The sequence below is a fragment of the Vidua chalybeata genome, chromosome 5 (genome assembly GCF_026979565.1).
Source record: "Vidua chalybeata isolate OUT-0048 chromosome 5, bVidCha1 merged haplotype, whole genome shotgun sequence".
NCBI classification, from domain to species: domain Eukaryota; kingdom Metazoa; phylum Chordata; class Aves; order Passeriformes; family Viduidae; genus Vidua; species Vidua chalybeata.
The window spans coordinates 69,077,309-69,093,868 of NC_071534.1; the positions used below are offsets into that span (position 1 = coordinate 69,077,309).

The window sequence follows — 16,560 nt, forward strand, 5'->3', positions numbered from 1 at the left end:
TGATTTATTTAACAGCAAGAACCTTTGGTAGGAGACTGTTTTATTAAATGTGGTCATGCAGCCCTATCATCACATTGCTTGTGTATGCAAGTTCTGTACAAAAAAAGGAAATTTTACTCACTGAAAATTAACCAGTTGTTCAATCTCACCCAGCTTTGAGGAAGCTCATACAGTGACCGCAGTGATACCGAAGGTCTGTGTCTCCAAACAACGTGGCCATGTTTGGATCACAAGGGATACTGAATAAACAGCTTATTGCTATCTCAAAAGAAAAGCCGAACTTCTGGGCCATGAAGCAGGAGAAAGGAACTCTGATACAATACAGCACAGTCAACTCTCAAATATGTCTGATAACAGGAAGCTGGAGTAACCTAGTTAATGAAAAACCATCTAATAACAATACTATGCTTTGCAAAGCCAGCTCCTGGCATCTTCGGGTGGTTTTATTGCCTCGGCCGTGGTATTTCCGAGAGGCACGGATCCAGCCTGGATCCCAGAGCAACGTGGCCCTGTTCCTCTAACACAGCATGTGAGCCTCAAGGGCTTGTGCAGAGCAGTTTGTGTCTTTGCACAGGAGTCCAGAGTGAACACGACTGCTCTGCTGTTGGGCCACCACAGTGTCACCACCCCAAGCTCTGCACACGGACGTCGCCGGCCTGACCACGCACACCAGAGCTCTCCAGCTCCAACAGCAGAGGACTCCTGGCATCCTGGGGCTGTTCTTGCAGTGCACCAGCTTTAGATCTTCTTCAGAGAGACAACCAAGAAGCCACTTTCATCCTCAGGAGAGTGATGCCCTCCTAGGAGTGCAGATCCCAGAGATCCACCAGGACAAAATACGTAATCACACGTGCCCCAGGCAAACTGCAGCCCCAAAACAACCAAAGCACTTGTGCTCATTCCCCTTAAGGCACAATACAGGTGAAATTTACACCTATTTCCATTTTTTTTCATGACCAACAACTTGCATAAACACCAGAAGCAAATCCCAGGCTGCTGACGAAGGTGAACTATACAACAAAACAGTGATACTCTGGAGGGTGGAAAGTCAGTAAACAAAACAAAAATAAAATGCAGATGGTATTTAGCTGAAGCGAACTGTATGGTTCACTGCATACCTAGCAGGCCAAGAAGAAAGGGAAATTCCTTCTCAGGGTTTATGTGAACAATGAGTTTCCCTGAAAACACCAGGAGGCTGTTCCCAGCTCCTCACTGGCACCATTACTAGGAAAAGCAAATGCTGGAAAGGTTGTTTCAGTTCATTACTGACCTCAGCTGAAGTCTCAGGACCAGTGAACTCCAGTGTGGATCAACGTGACCTCTTGCTTTAGAGTATTATTGTTGTTACAGTGTGTATAGCACAGAGTGTTGCTTTTGAAAGAAAATACAGCTGTGGATGTGCCATCACGCTCAAATCCAAGTTCCAGCAGTCTCATAGGTCTGACCAAACCCTGTTCCACTTCTGCTGCTCAGTCTTATGCTTAGGATCCAGCCAAATTCTCCCCCATTTTAAGTCAAAGCATGAAAACAATGTAATGGGTAACTGTAGTTGAGCAGTAACCCAGATATTCCACATAAAAATCATCAAGAGCTGCAGGCATCCTCATCAGGATTGTGCAAAAAATCCTCATTTTGGGATATGTCTGTCACTCTGTTAGCAAGCTTTGGACAGTTGGGCATAGAAATACAAATGAATGGGTCTCTAAAAATCTTTATTAAAATATGCTCAAAAATCCATCAAGATACTCTTTAAATCTTCTCAAAGCAGTGAGATGGCACCAATGTATCTAATGGCTATTTTCAAAAGAACAGTGGCTCCTCTGCTGCATTGTTTCTATCGCATGAAAATGTCAGAAATGGTTGAAATGTGAGAAATAGGAAAAGTCTCACCAATTCAGACCAAACCGCAAACCACTTTGTAAGATCATGGAATTCTACAAGTGAAGAGACAAATGAACAAACATGCACACCAATAAAACTGCACAAGAAGAAACATGCCAGCTTCTATTCATTTTCATTTGCTCCTTTCTGCAGATTAGGAAAAAAGGGCTATAGCAGTAGAGTGTTGCTGGAGCTGGACGTAAATTTTGGAAGTTTCGTTCGAGAATGCAAAATCATTTTCAACATGGCTTCAGTTCAAGGCAGGGATGTGAATGGAAAAAGTTACAAAAGCATTTCAGAACCTCAAAATAAGGAAGACTGGAATAAACATGAAATCATCTATGGATAATGCTCTTCAAATATGAATTTCTACGCTCCTATTTTTTGGTAATACTTTGATGTGTGCTGTGGTTAAGCAGAGGGTTGAAAGAAAGGACAAAAAATAGGCAGGTTCTACAGCTGCCATGTAGGTGCAAATTCATTGCAAAGTTTTGGTTCTAAAAGCCAGTTAAAAACACTGGCACTCAGTATTACAGGAGTTTCCATCTCTTGTTGTCATAGGGGCTTAGAGTCAGTGAAGAATTTCGGAACCTGTGAACAACTTCACGTATTACCCTCATTTTACTGACAACAGGGATACCATGTCTATCCCAGGCATGACCCAGCAAGCCAGGGAGTGCAAAACTCTGCTCCTCTCATGTCCATTTTCAGCAAAAATGAGAACAATCTTTCCTCCCTTAAAAACTTGGAAATGGGTGGCAAAACTACAAATATTTAAAAAATTTACCGCTTTAAATCCCAGCTTAAATAGAGCAAGAAGAGACGGCATCACCTTATTTACCTACTGTACACTGCATTTCTACTTAGTCAGCTTCTTACACCCAGTAAATGTATGTTAGCACATTCACAGCTTTTGAGCAAAGAGGCTGAAATCCAAATTTCAAAGAGCTGAGTTATTTTTTAAGTCTGGAGAAATACACATTAAAAAGATTTTTAAAAAAGCCACATGCAGTTAATCACTGAATACCACTGCCATGCCAGCAAATCTATTTGTGAGAATTTTGTCATCTTGGATTGGTCACTGAACGTGTCAGGTTGGGCAGGGACTTCAAGATCACCCAGTTCAAACCCCCCACCATGTATTACTGCACAATTTTAATTTAAATAAAATCTTATTTAGCTGATGGTAATGACTACCCTTCATGTAAACTCTTCTTGCTCTTCAACAAACCTAATTTTAGGCTCTAATCAGCTTGCAACTCAACAGAAGCAATCAGAGTACTGGCATGAGCTGCTATAGGAATAGAGTTTAACCATTAATTGTAACTCATTGTGTCTTGTTTGTCAAACCTTTACGGTCACTTGGAAGAATTCCGAACTGTAAGAATTCTTGGTTCTTACAGATTATGTTGAGACAACAACAGTAATTAATTAATTCAATTTCCTTCACATAAGGAAATAAAAGCAGAATCATTAAGGTTGGAAAAGCCCTCTAAGACCATTGAGTCAACCATTAACCCATCTCTGCCAGGTCCACCATGTCCCTAAGCACCACATCTACCAAGAGGTAATATTAATCCCAATTTTCCAGATAGGAAACTGCAACACGGAAGAATGCAATCACATGCCCAAGATCACAGGCAGAGAACTCTAATTTTAACCTTTAACTTTAGGGTTCTGATGCACATTTTCCCTGCTCAATACAGCTGACTGCTGTTCTTCCAAGTCCTTGCACTGACAAACACAGAGTTCACCGAGCACTTCAGAAAATCTACATTTTCAGAGACAAACTGACCTGTACTGCAGCCATAAAAATGAATGCAAACATCAGAAGCCACACTTACATGTGTCATTAAGCGCTTGGCAATATTCTTTTAAAACCAGGGCAGGTAAATAGAGGGTCCTTCTTTCTTTAAACCTGTCATCTTGCCATTTCCCATAGAACCACCACTTCCCCTTGCACACACACAAACACATTCACAGACTCACCACGTTTGTTGGTGCTACCCGAGCCAGAAGAACCAAGACCTTCCAGGATTAACGCTCCGGGAAATGTTTCATGTGAAGAACACAGAAATACACCCAGTAAGATTTCTGGAATAGCTCCAGAAGGGGCTACCTAAGGTAGTGCTACCAAAATCTAAAGGATTTCCGTTTGTCCTTCCTTCCTCCCTCACGCGAAAACCTTGCAAAGGCGTTAAGGAGCACGAAATTACCCAGCGGTATTTAAGAGGCTTTTTTGCTTCAGCCACCAGCCAAACCAAACTTTTCCTTGGTCGTTAACATACCTCTGGTCTCATAACTCTGACAACCTGCACTCGCAGCCGGGACCAGGAACGCTTCCCTTGGGAGAGCGATCCTCTCTGAACTTAAACGCTGCCAGTCCCGCGTTTTCAGTTCAAAGCACATTAACAAAAAAGCATCAGGAAGTTCTACACTTCTGGAGCAACTTTCTAAAAATATCTTACCCCGCCAGAGCAAACAGCAACAAGAACTTGCTCATCAGTTTACAGTAATGTACTTTCCCTGACACGAAAGTGCTGGCAACACCGACGGCACAGAGAGATGTTCACCGTGGTAGACGCGGATGATTAAAACAAAAACTCATTATAGACTAAATTCTGGCTGCTGATGTCTGCTGGAAGCTGCTTTGCAACCCCCAGTGAAGACAGCTGGGATTTCCACCTGTAAAACATGGTTCTGAATCTAATCCCCCCCCCTTTCTTCACTCGAAAAAACCATAAAAGTTACTGGAAAAGGAGGCAGCTCTAAGCACGTATTTGAAGTGGTTAAAGTAACAGATAATCATAAAGATATAAATAGCTTTTCTGGCAAAATTAAAGCACTATTAAAAGGAAAGAGACACATGAAGAATTACCTCTGCTCTTGCTGACAGACACGTAGTCAGAACAAGACAGGCTGCACGCTTGGAGCCGTTAATAAAAAGAGGAGCAAGCGAATGAACAGCTTTCGGGTGAATCCAAATAGTTTTTGTTTCTCTGCTGCAGTTTCACCACTCCCACAGGGTCATTTCTACATTCGCTCTATAGCGAAAGCAAAGTACAGGTCACAGTAAGAGAAGGAGGAGACCAAAAAACTCCGCTTTATCAGTCAAAGTTTGTCATTCTTGCTGTCTTCTTTTCAAAGAAGGGGAAAACAGGGCTGGTGTGACCAAAGGGGATTTAGAGGGGGTTCTCTGCTGATATTTAATAAACCAGAAGCTGGGCTCATCTGCATTTTACATGATCTGATTGGTAAAAGCAGGAAGTAAGAAAACCTTTCAAGTACATGATTTATGGAAAGATTATCACATGACTAAAAAGCACAGAAAAAGAAGGACCAAATTCAGTTTTCGCTTGCAGCAATGGGGTTCTGTTCTAACTCTGTTGCCTTTGGCAGATTTATGATGCTCAAAACGAGGTAAAATACTTGGTTTTCGTGAGGACATAAAGCCATTTTAAAATCAAAATTTAGCCTCTGCTTTTCAAACACAATCATTGTTTCACATCTGCTTGGTGAAGAATTTCTGTACTGCACAAGAACCACATGAAGTATTTGGAGGGTATTTTCCAATATATTTCTGCCATCTCTACCACTCTGCCTCCAAATAATCCAGCTACTCACTGCTGTGCTACACACTCTTGCACACCCCATGAATGTTTTAAAATGCATTTCAAAATATTAAAAGAGACAGGGCAGCCCACAAGTGCACTGGAAATTCTCTCCTGCATTTCACAAAGGAAGTTGAAGTGATCACTCACTTTATTATTTGGGGAACAAAATATGAAGATGATTTTATGATGTAACATCCAGCAGGTATGGAAATTTTTGTCCAAATGACAATAAGAAACAGTAATGGTCTGGTTTTTTGCTCTGTTGCCAGCAATTAAGTCTACTTTTCTATGAAGAGCTGGTAAATTATACGAGCTACAAACCCCTTTTTTCCCTCTATCTCAACTCCTCTCTCAAATCCTCTATCATGGATTTCTACACTAGAAGGGGAAAGTGTTAGAGGTGAAAGAATAAGATGTTTACCAGGATGCCACTGGAGTGCTGAGGAAAAATAGAGAGTAACAAAGGGCTAAGAACTGAAAGCAAACATTGTGAGACAGTGAAACAGAGCTCTCCCAGCAGAGGCATTTTTTTCAGTGATGCCCTCACAGCTCTGCTGTCCTCTGAGCAGCTCAGTCAGATGGCAAAAGGTTAAAAGCACTGAGGAAAACCTGAATCATCTGACCCAAAAATGGAAAAGAGGAGAGAGAAAAAATACACTGCGGTACAAGCTCAGTGTTAATGTGATGCCCTCTTTTAAATACTGAAGGACTCTGATCCCTTTTGACAAAAACTTGCTGAAACACAGACTTTACGTGTGCAGACAACAAAACCATAATAGCAATTCATTTTCTTAGGGGTCAGAAACCTCAAATCTACTTCACACACTGCAGCAACAAAATATGAATCAACTGGGCGAATTTGATACGTGGGGTTTGTGATACTGTCCAGCCTTTCAGAACAATGTGATTTTATTCCTGTATTTAAAAATGACACACAGATTCAATAAAGACAGATTTCTCTGTACTGTCTGGGGACACATGGCACATGCCTCATGTAAAGAGCTGAGCAATAATATATGTGGTTGAAAATACAACTGGTACTCCCTAAAGTGGTTTTGCAGAGTCTTTAAACACCAGATCCTCAAGCATTTTCCTGTACATCAAAACAGCCAGATCTGTCTTTAGCATGTGGGGCAGCAACCCCAAGAAAGATTCCAAACAAGATAAAAAGTTTTCTTTTTTTTTTTTTTTTTTTTTTCAAGTGACTGTTTATCATACTGTCCAGGAAGTGGTGCAAAATCCTGAATAGAAGTGAGTTCTGATTATAAATCTGTCTTCTCTGGAATCACTCCAGCATCCCTAACCATCTGCAGGGAATAGGATAAAGCTCTCATGTACACAAAACACCTTCTGGGAGACTCTGCACCCATACAACAGTGACTAGATTATTGGTATGGATCAGGACTGGGTTTATCTTATTCAGCTACAGGTGCCAAAAAATTACAGGCTTACTTTAAACTACATCCTTGAGCAGCTGCCAGAGGAAGGCAACTGACAATGGTGAATCTTGTTAAATTCCTTAGAAATAAGAATTTACATGAACATCTGAGAAAGAAACAGCTTTGCAGGTCAGCATAACAGGGAAGCAGACTTCTGAATTCCCCCAGGCAAAAGATACTTTCTCCAACTGGAACACAGAGTATCCCAAAACGAAATCTCAGCACAAAAAAAAAAGTCTCAAACCTGTTGCTGTCAGCTTCTTGCTAATTAACTCAAATTACTGGCAGATTGGAGATGAAGGAAGGTAACAGAGTCACAAACTCACATAGATGGAAGAAGTCAGGAATGAGACAGAAAAGGAGTAAAAAAAAGTACAGAACATCTTTTAAATACTGTGTGCTTCACAAAACTTTGCCAGAATTACACTAGAGAAAAAAAAAAAAAGTGACAGGATTGCTTCTGGAATCCTGAATTCCACTCTTCTACAATCATTATCTTATAAATCAAAACCCTTTAGAAAAGATAATGAAGATTTGAATGATCTCAACCAAATAAATTCCAAAAACATTACCTTCTTAATTGAGACTGAAGACAACTCAGTGCTGGTTTGAGTTATGGAAGAATTAAAACCATCCAGGGACCTGCAAAGGATTGTGCATATCACGTATCTGATGCTGCCAACCCATCTTTGTACCACAAGTAAGTAATGGCAGGAATCTTTCAACTGCTGCATTTGAATGCCATCACTCACTTCCTCTGGGTCCCCACCAAAAAAACTGCGGAAAAAAAGCAAATTTCAAAAATTCCTTCTAGTTTGATTACACACAGGAACAGGGAAAATAAATGCATGCCTGTCTACCAGTTCATTCAACACAGGAGGGATTAGTCACTTTTCTGAGCACAATATTAGGATGTTTGTTGACTGTGGCCAGTCAAAGAGCGACGATTGAGAATGGAGCCATCAAATTCACTTCCCGGTCAAAAAGTCACAATCCAAAGAGAGATTCGTCAGAGGGAGGGTTAAACACAGGAACAGAGGAGAAGAAACTGAGACTTGGAAGGTGCCTGTGGTTCGAGGTTTAATGGTCATGTCGTTCCTTCCGAGGAAAGGGAGTGTTCCTGCATGACACAGCCAGCAAACCATGCGGGAGTCACATCCTGGTGAAGGGTGGCAGCTCCAGACACTTGACCTGGGAGGACAGCTTTATGCACAGGAATGTTGGCATAAGGAACGGAAAGCATGGGGAAAGGCATTTATTTCCAGGAAGGCATTAGGAGAGTATTTCTCTTGCTGTGAGAGTGGTGCCTGGAAGCCCAACACGCCTCCCAAGGGATGAGCCGGGTAGGGCTTTCCACAGCTCTTTTCAATCCCAGGGACAGTGCTCATCCTCGTGTCTGTGGGGCTCTCAGGAGGAAGGCACAGCTGAGCAGCATCACCTGGATGAGCACACTCACTCTCAGGCCCTGGATGACCCTCAGGGCTGCAATGAACTGAAGGGAACCTGTGTGCACCCTCTGTGCTGCTGGAGGATTCCCAGCCCTTCCTGGGCTCCCAGGCAAACCCGAACTGCTGCACGTCCTCATCACCTCTGTCCCCCCTGGCACTCACGGGGACACTGCAAACCACATCAGCTTCAGAAGCCATTCCTGTGCACAGTAATAACACTGGTCTAACTTACACATCCATTAGAGCGTCTTAAACGAATCCGAGGACAGGTTTGACTCATTTAGCAAAATCTGACTCACGCTTCTTGGGTATGGAAAAAACTATTTTGCAGACTTACTCCTGCAGGCTCTGTAGTTTCATTTAAAACTGGCCACGTTATGACACCTCAGCTTCCCTGTGCACCTTGAGCACTGGAGCAGAGCACAGGGAGAAAACAGAAAGCACAAAGGGAGTTAAAAGAGTCACCTTTTGCTAAGGCAGGAGCTCATGGCACACACACTTTTTTTGGGAAGCAGATAAATACATTTTTTAAAAAAGAGGCACGTTTCATTTTGGTAGAGATACTTTTCACACCCAAAGCCAGACTAAGAAATAAGTCAATATTAGATGTTTGCTTAACCAGCTTAACCTCTGGATAAAAAGGCCACACTTTCCTATTATGAAAGTTTTATAAGATTAAACTTCCTTTGATTTCTGAGGAACTACTTATCTGTTGTGTACCTGGATGGGATCCTCTGAAGTTACACTCCATGTACACAAGAACCACTAAACTTATTCAAAATAATTACACAACAGGCAAGTTTTCCCATTTATTTTTTTTACTGGTGCTCTCAGTTATCATCTGAGTTCTCCTCCAATGGGATTTATACACTCAGCTTTCACACAGAGACTGTGCAAATATTGGAGCTCCAACAGCCAATAACAAAACCCAAACATATCAAGTCTTTTGTACTTTCAAATATCCTTCCCTGGTGGATGGCACTCCATTTAAGACTGGCTCAGCAAAATTATCCAGATGATTATTTATGTCTGTGTAAACAGCAGATCCATTCTAAGGAATACTCAAAGGCCACAACAACACGAGCTGCTTCTGAGAATCCAGGTCACATTCATGTTTACTCTGAAAGCAACAACAATTTAAGCAAAGTCTGATTTCACTTGACGTTATTTTTTAGGAACTGCTAATTTGTGATTCATTGTAAACTCAGAGCCTCAAAAAGCTTCATAATCTAGGGAACTTTCCAAAGAGGCAGATTCATTTACTGAAGAGAATTAAGAGGGAAAATACACTCAAGATCAGCCTGATCTGTCTCAAGTGCTGGATAGATGGTTTTGCTGTGCCAGTGGGTTTGAGGGGTTTTACATCAGATGCTGAGGAAGTCCAGAAAATGCCAACATCATTCGACCTTCAGCCCTGGAATGCAAGTGGGCTTCCTCTCAGCAATTCCACGACCCAAAGGCCAGAGTCCCATGAGTCCTGATGGAGCAGCAGGCACGGCTGTGTGGATGGAGTGCAGCTACACACTGTTCTCCAGACCCAAGGGCTTCTGCTGCTCCTCCAGGCTGTGCTTCCTCACTGACTGCTCCTACTCCGCCCTACCAAAAGAGGTGGGAGGGAGATCCAGGTCCCACATGGTTTTGATTTCCCCCAGGTAAGCCACTCAAAGAAAAAACACCGTGCAGCAATTTGATCAGAAAGAGTTGCTGTGCAAGAGTTGTGGATGGGGACTGAGGTTGCTGCCAGCCAACTCACCTCACCTACCCCAACAGTGTCATGCATCAGGCAATCCCTCACACCAGCTGAGGAACATTATTCCAAAAAGATCTTCTTCCAGAGAAACACCTCCTCTCTCCTCACAAAATCATCTCTAGTAATTATTAAAATTAGTCAACCATCTCCCGAAGTCACAAGCTGCAGACTAAAACCAGAACCAGCCAAAAAAACCTCCCAAATACAACAATTCTGCACTGCAAAGCACCATTTGCGTGGAAATGTGCTGATTTCACCAAAAGCTCTATAAAAGGCAACAAGATTGGCCGGCAGGCCAGTCTGTCCAGCTTCCTGCCAGGCTGCCTGCCAGCCCCAGGGTGGGTACTCCCAGCTCCCTAACTCAAAAAATAAAAATCGGCTATGAGAAGGCTTCCAAAGGATGGGGATTTTGCTTCCTGTAGTTCTCTGATTAAAATAAATGTTGCACAGGTGTGTGTGTGTCAGGAAGGCAGGAACAGCTCTGCTATACACAGCAAGAATGGTTTCTCAACAACAGAAAAAATCAAGAAAAATTGTATTTTGAAAGACAGATGCCATTGCTAACAGCACAGGAGGGAGGGGATGAGACATCCCTGCATAAATCTGTGAGTGGGAAGACAATGGCAAAGAAATCCAAACAGCAACACGATAAATCAGAGGTGGGGAATCCCTGTCTTATCCCTTCTGCAGCGTGCATGCAGCTATTGTATTTAATTAAAATAAATTACAGCTCGCTTGTGTACAACCTGCAGGGCTTTTAACACCCCTGAACAGAAGCACAGGGGTGAGCACCACCCTTCAGGAGTTCACTCTCCGTGTCTCCAGACGAGGAAGGCAGATGCTCTGTCACAGCACAGTCGCAGCGAGGCTGAGGGATCGAGGCAGAACAAAAAGCCCAAACAGTTCTGCTTTTACACCATCCATTTCCTCAGCCCCATCCCTGGGATCCTTGCCAGGATGCTGGTAATGTTTTAAATGGAGCAGGCAGAGCTGCCCAGCAGTGTGGCAGCTGCTTCTGAGCAGGGATGTTTCACTGGAGAGGGGTTTCTTCTAACAGCAGTGATTTAACACTCTACGAACTAAATTTCTGCACTTTCCTGGTTAACCACTGCATCCAGAGGATGTCACCCTCTAATTCCTGCTTGAATTCACCCCACATATTTGCAGAAGCATCAGCACCTGAGGACAGGAACGTCTCCCTGCACTGAGGTTCACACTCGCTGTGCCCCAGCTTGGCACAGGAACATCAGTCCTGCACTTCTGAGGACCAGGAGGGGAGGAGGTGCACAGGTGCTGGAGCACTGTGCCACACACCTGAGGATGCTGCAGAGAACACTGATACCCTGGCAGTGTTTTGGGGGGATACAAACTGAGTTTCTACCATCACCCAGGTCAGCCACCCACACACAGTGCTCCAGGCTCTGGCTGATTTCTGTGGAAGATCAGCCTGTGAAGGTCTCTTACACCAGGAGGCTTGGAAACTCCAGGCTGCTGAACACAACAAAGGAAAACACCTCTTGACAGACCATATCCCTGAGAGAATTAGGGGCACAATGTACCCAACAGGACTCTGGATTTGGAGCTGCTCCATGGATGCTCAGACAGCAGAAAGGACCAGTTAAATCTGACCTTGAGCAGCTGCAGAGTATCAGCTGATCCATAGCATTTGGGAAAAAAAGAGATTTCTATTTATTCTTATCCTTAGGAAAGCATAAGTGAGGAGAAAATGGATTTTAAGTAAGCTCAGAGAAGTCCATGATAATACTAATTCAAGATTTCGAAGTGCTTTACCAACAGCAAGTAAAATACACAGATTTCTGACAGGAGAAATGAAGCAGGAAAATGCAAAGCAGCTTGTCCAAGCTTATGCAACAGATGAGAAGCACAAACAACACACAGATCTCCAGGCTCTATCTCTGTGTCCTACCATTCTTTCATTTTAAAAACCTAAATCCATTTTGCACTCCAACGAGGTTTTTCACATAGATTTAAGTGTTAATTCTGGGCTGTTTAGACCTTCTTTTTTCCTGATGTGGTATCTCACCCATTATCTCCTCCTGTGTACACATACAGTAGAAAAGGAATTAGTATTTCAGAGCCAAGAAAACAGGAAAAAAGAGGAAAGTCCTAAATTTTTATCTAAAGCCGTATTTCTTTTCATATGGGCACACTGAATACAGATTTGAAGCAGCACTCCATCCTATGAGGAGAGAAAACATTGCTTGGAAACTATGAAAATTGAAATTGCTAAGATGCTACTAAATATATATATTTATGATGCTTCTATTTCCCGCACTAATATCATGCATAACACGTTTAATGCATTATCTGTTCAGATGCAGATACCCTTCACTGCAGGCAGAGAAGAGTTATCCAAAATGCTGACAAACCATCCCTTAGCCCCATGAAGTGCACTGAGTAACACAGATCACTCCAGCACACAGCTCATGTGGCACAAGGACTGCTCCTACAAAAGACACATAAAAGGCTCTCAGTGTCCATGCTGGTGCCAGAGTTTTCTCTGTGGAGCCACCTCACCACAGAGAAAAAGCACAAAAATGAAATCTAAGAACTCATCTTAGCAAGCTCCTCTTTTTTTTTTGCAGAGCACACATTAAACTTACAGGTACTTTCACATCTGACATAAATTAAAAGCCCTCTTTTAAAACCAACTTGTGTTTTTATGCTTCTAAGTCATCTAGAAGACAGCACTGTCAAATGGAGAGTTTCTCTTTGAATACCCACTGCCTGTGTGAATGGCTACTCCCCTCACTTCCACCACTGACCTCTTCAGGGTTTGTCTCCTTTCATGCCATCTATGCCTCTGGACCTTCTCAGAAGAAAAGGGACCCCCCTAAAGAGGAAAATGGCTTTCTTTACCCTTGCTGTCTGTAATTTTCTTTTCAAACCCTCCTTCTCATTCAGCGTAAAGGGGAATTTGCTCTAAGGAAAACCTACATGCTCAGAGATGAGGCAGGAGTGAGCTCCTCCTCATCTGAGTATCTGATCCTCCCATCCTAGTATCTGAGGTCAGATACTGGGCTTTTACTGATGAAGAGCTAAAATATTAGTATTTATTGCTGTGCCTGAGATCTGAAGCAGCCCTGGTGCCCTCACTTCACAGGTACAAGTGACAAACACGACTGCCAAAAACACTTTGTGGAAGGTACATGAGTTAGCAGAATGCTTCCTGATCATCTGGTCCCTTTTAAGACCAGCCTCACACAACCAACCAACCATTTGAACAGAGCTGTGACAGAAAATACTTCTACCAACCCTAAATATGTCTGTGTGCATGGTACAACTGTTTTTTTCTGTAAGACATTAACTGGAATCAACACAGTGCCATGACACAGCATACTCTTGCCATGATCCTCCAGGGCAGATGGAATTTTGGAGTCCATCTTTTAAGTGCAGAGGTTGTTCTCTATCGTGACTGTAACAAAAGTTATTTTGGATCATTTTAAAGGACATCATTGAAAAAATGAAGGTTTATGCCTGGCAGTAAAAGCACCTTGATGAAAATGCACGGTTAAAATGGAATTATCTCGTGCCTGGCAGGTGAGGCCTGTAGGAATTCAAGGCTTCCTTTTCCAAAACAAATGTAAGAGATTTAATATAATTGTATACATTAATCTGCTCTAAACCTTGGGGAAGCTGCAAAGCTTTACTTCCTTTTCTGAGGCATGAATCCCAGATCCCAAAGCCTGGTTATTTTAAGGAAATGTTTATGTGAATAACTAACACCAGAACTTAACTACTGTGCTCAGCATGAAACCTAAAGGACGATTCAAGCATCATTAAAAGGCTTGGATTTGAAAGGACTTTAAAGACCATCTTATTCCAACACCCTCCCATGAACAGGGAGACCTTTCACTATCCCAGGTTGCTCCAAGTCCCATCCAGCCTGGCCTTGGACATTTCCAGGGATGGAGCAGCCACAGCTTCTCTGGGCAACCATAGAGGTTGCAACCATATCTGATGTTCAACGTGGAAAACATCACAGAAAGAATCCAGTGGTAATTCACAGAGATACACGCTTTAGGTCAAGGGAAACCATCTCTCCTTGAATCCCTCTCTAACCTGCTGGCTATTTCCCTAAACTCCAGATGTCCAGAGTTTTGACCAAAACCACAGCTCCTTTTTCTTTGCACACGTGATGTTCTAGATGAGCTACTTAATACACGGAACTCCTCACGTACTCTTGGCTGAATTACCTCCTTGCCTGCTCCCAGTGAGCAATAACCAATTTAAACAGTCTTTTTTCAAGGTGTCAGAAAGCCACAAGGGGTTACATTAATGCATGACTACCCTGCAGAGACTGACAGACCAGGTATCACAACCACACTCACATACAATTTATTAAATCAACCTCTACCCCAAGGACTGCACCACCACCACCCTCAGGTGCAAATGGAAGAGGAAATTAAGGAAGTCTTGGGTAATTTCATTGGTATTTTTATATGAATTTTGAGACAGACCTTTTTTAAAATGGAAAGTTCCACCACACCATGATACGTCTCTTTTTCTGTATCTGGCTCAGCATTTCTCAATGCAATTTAGTACCTCCAACAGAAAACTCACCGTAAATTAGCAAGAAATGAACAGGGAACAAAGGACAACTGCAGTTCACCAGAACAAATGTTGGCAACTTCATTATCACTTCCAGCACTGACCACATGTATTGCAGGGAAAAAGCTGACCTGGTTAAGGACTTTTCCATTTCTATCTATGATCTCTCAGGGAATGTGCTAAGGAAACGACCGTCCTACTGAATCATTTCAAGAATTTAACAGCCAAGATGATTTATTACCATAAAATAGGTCTTGGAAACAAAGATATTTGAGGAGACTCAATAGCTATTAAATCATTGTGGAAAACATGATGCTGAAGGAATTGCAGATGCCTGACACATGTTCTACTGCTTTTTTTTTTTCCTTTTTTTTTAAATATTGAGTCTCTATAAAAAGCAACTCTGCAGAATTACTTAAAAACTTTTCTGACAGAAAAGAATTAAAAAATAGAGATATGGGTATAAATTAAAATGGCATCCATAAAAGTAAAAAACAATTTTAACTAGAACACCCCACAAAGGCTATTGGAAAAACTGGAGTCACCAATACACCAATAATTTCAAAACCTATGCATTAAAAATACACATCTCACTTAGTAAACAAGCTGAGACGCGTTTTGCAGAGTTATAGATATTTTAGAGTTGAGTCAATACATAGAAAACCTCACATCATCTTAATAATGAGTCCACTTGTTAGCTGGTGTGAAACCAGATTCAGTAAAAGCACCTTGGGTTTTGTTATTACAACTGCAGTGTAGATGTTGTTATCACATAGAACACGCTCTGCTCGAGACAGTTGGAAGCAGTTCTCTTCAAAATGTGCCACTGATACTGCAAGTGAATCAGAAAGATGGTCTGTAAGGCTTGCTATGCAAAATACCACTGAAGAACATGCTGCTCTTTTGATCAAAATAGAAGAACTCTTGTGCTAAACCTTCCACTTGACCAGGCTGCTCCAAGCCCCATCAAACCAAGAACTCTTAGAATACCCAAGTAAACGTTTTAAATGTATTCCAAAATACTCAGCCAAAATACAGCAGCCTCAAAGTTAAGATCCAAGCTTTTCTTACACCAGCTGATATTACAGACAATACTAACAAACTTTTGGAGGCCAAAATCCCTTTCCAGCCCTTCTTGCTTTCAAATCTCTCCCTCTTCACAACCCTGGATCACCACAGCTACAGCAGTAATTAAGGCACAAGCCAGCCTTGACCTCCTTTGTGCCTTGACACAGTGATGACAAAGGGAGAGAAAAGATCTAGCTCGTGCCACTCACATTGAGCCATGTGGCTCAAAAACAGTTCTACAAACTGCACTCACAAACCAGGAAATGAGGAAAACTAATGGCCTTTATAATTAAATGTGTGCCTTATAGAAAAGCTGACCGATAGACTTACAAAATAGGAAAATGAGCATTCCTCTTTGACTTTATTTTGCGTCGTCCTGGTTCACTTGTGCCACTCAGCCACCGTTCCTTTTTCTGCAACACAACAAAGAAAACAAATTCTGCTTAAAAAAAAAAGTATTTGCTTGAACTGACATTTCTCATTACACTGTTAAGTAATGCTTCAAGTTTACTGCTTGCTTTTAGTCAACACTGGAAAATATTTCCATCCTTCTTGACTGCTTCTCTGATTTTGATTGCCAGAGTATTCCTGAAACTGCTCTATCAAGATGAACCTTGGAGACTGCTTGGTGATTTGAGCATAACACTGACAAACTAGAAATAGATTCCAAAGCCTACTGCAGAGTTGACCAAATTCCTCGTAGCCACAGATATAGTCAATAAACATTTTTTTTTTTTAAAGGATCTAATTGCTCAAAGGTATCTTTGTGGTGTCTTCTTAAATCTGTG

General features: G+C 42.1%; 1 protein-coding gene across 7 annotated transcripts in view; it reads right to left on the minus strand.

Moving 5' to 3' along the window:
- LOC128788384 (endonuclease domain-containing 1 protein-like) overlaps positions 1-16,560 on the minus strand; it is a 162,157-nt gene that overhangs the window by 86,241 nt on the left and 59,356 nt on the right. For all 7 annotated transcript variants that reach the window (XM_053943388.1, XM_053943387.1, XM_053943385.1 and 4 more), the window contains one exon: positions 16,103-16,185. The gene's annotated coding sequence lies outside the window, so the exon portion shown is untranslated. The remainder of the gene's footprint in view (positions 1-16,102; positions 16,186-16,560) is intronic.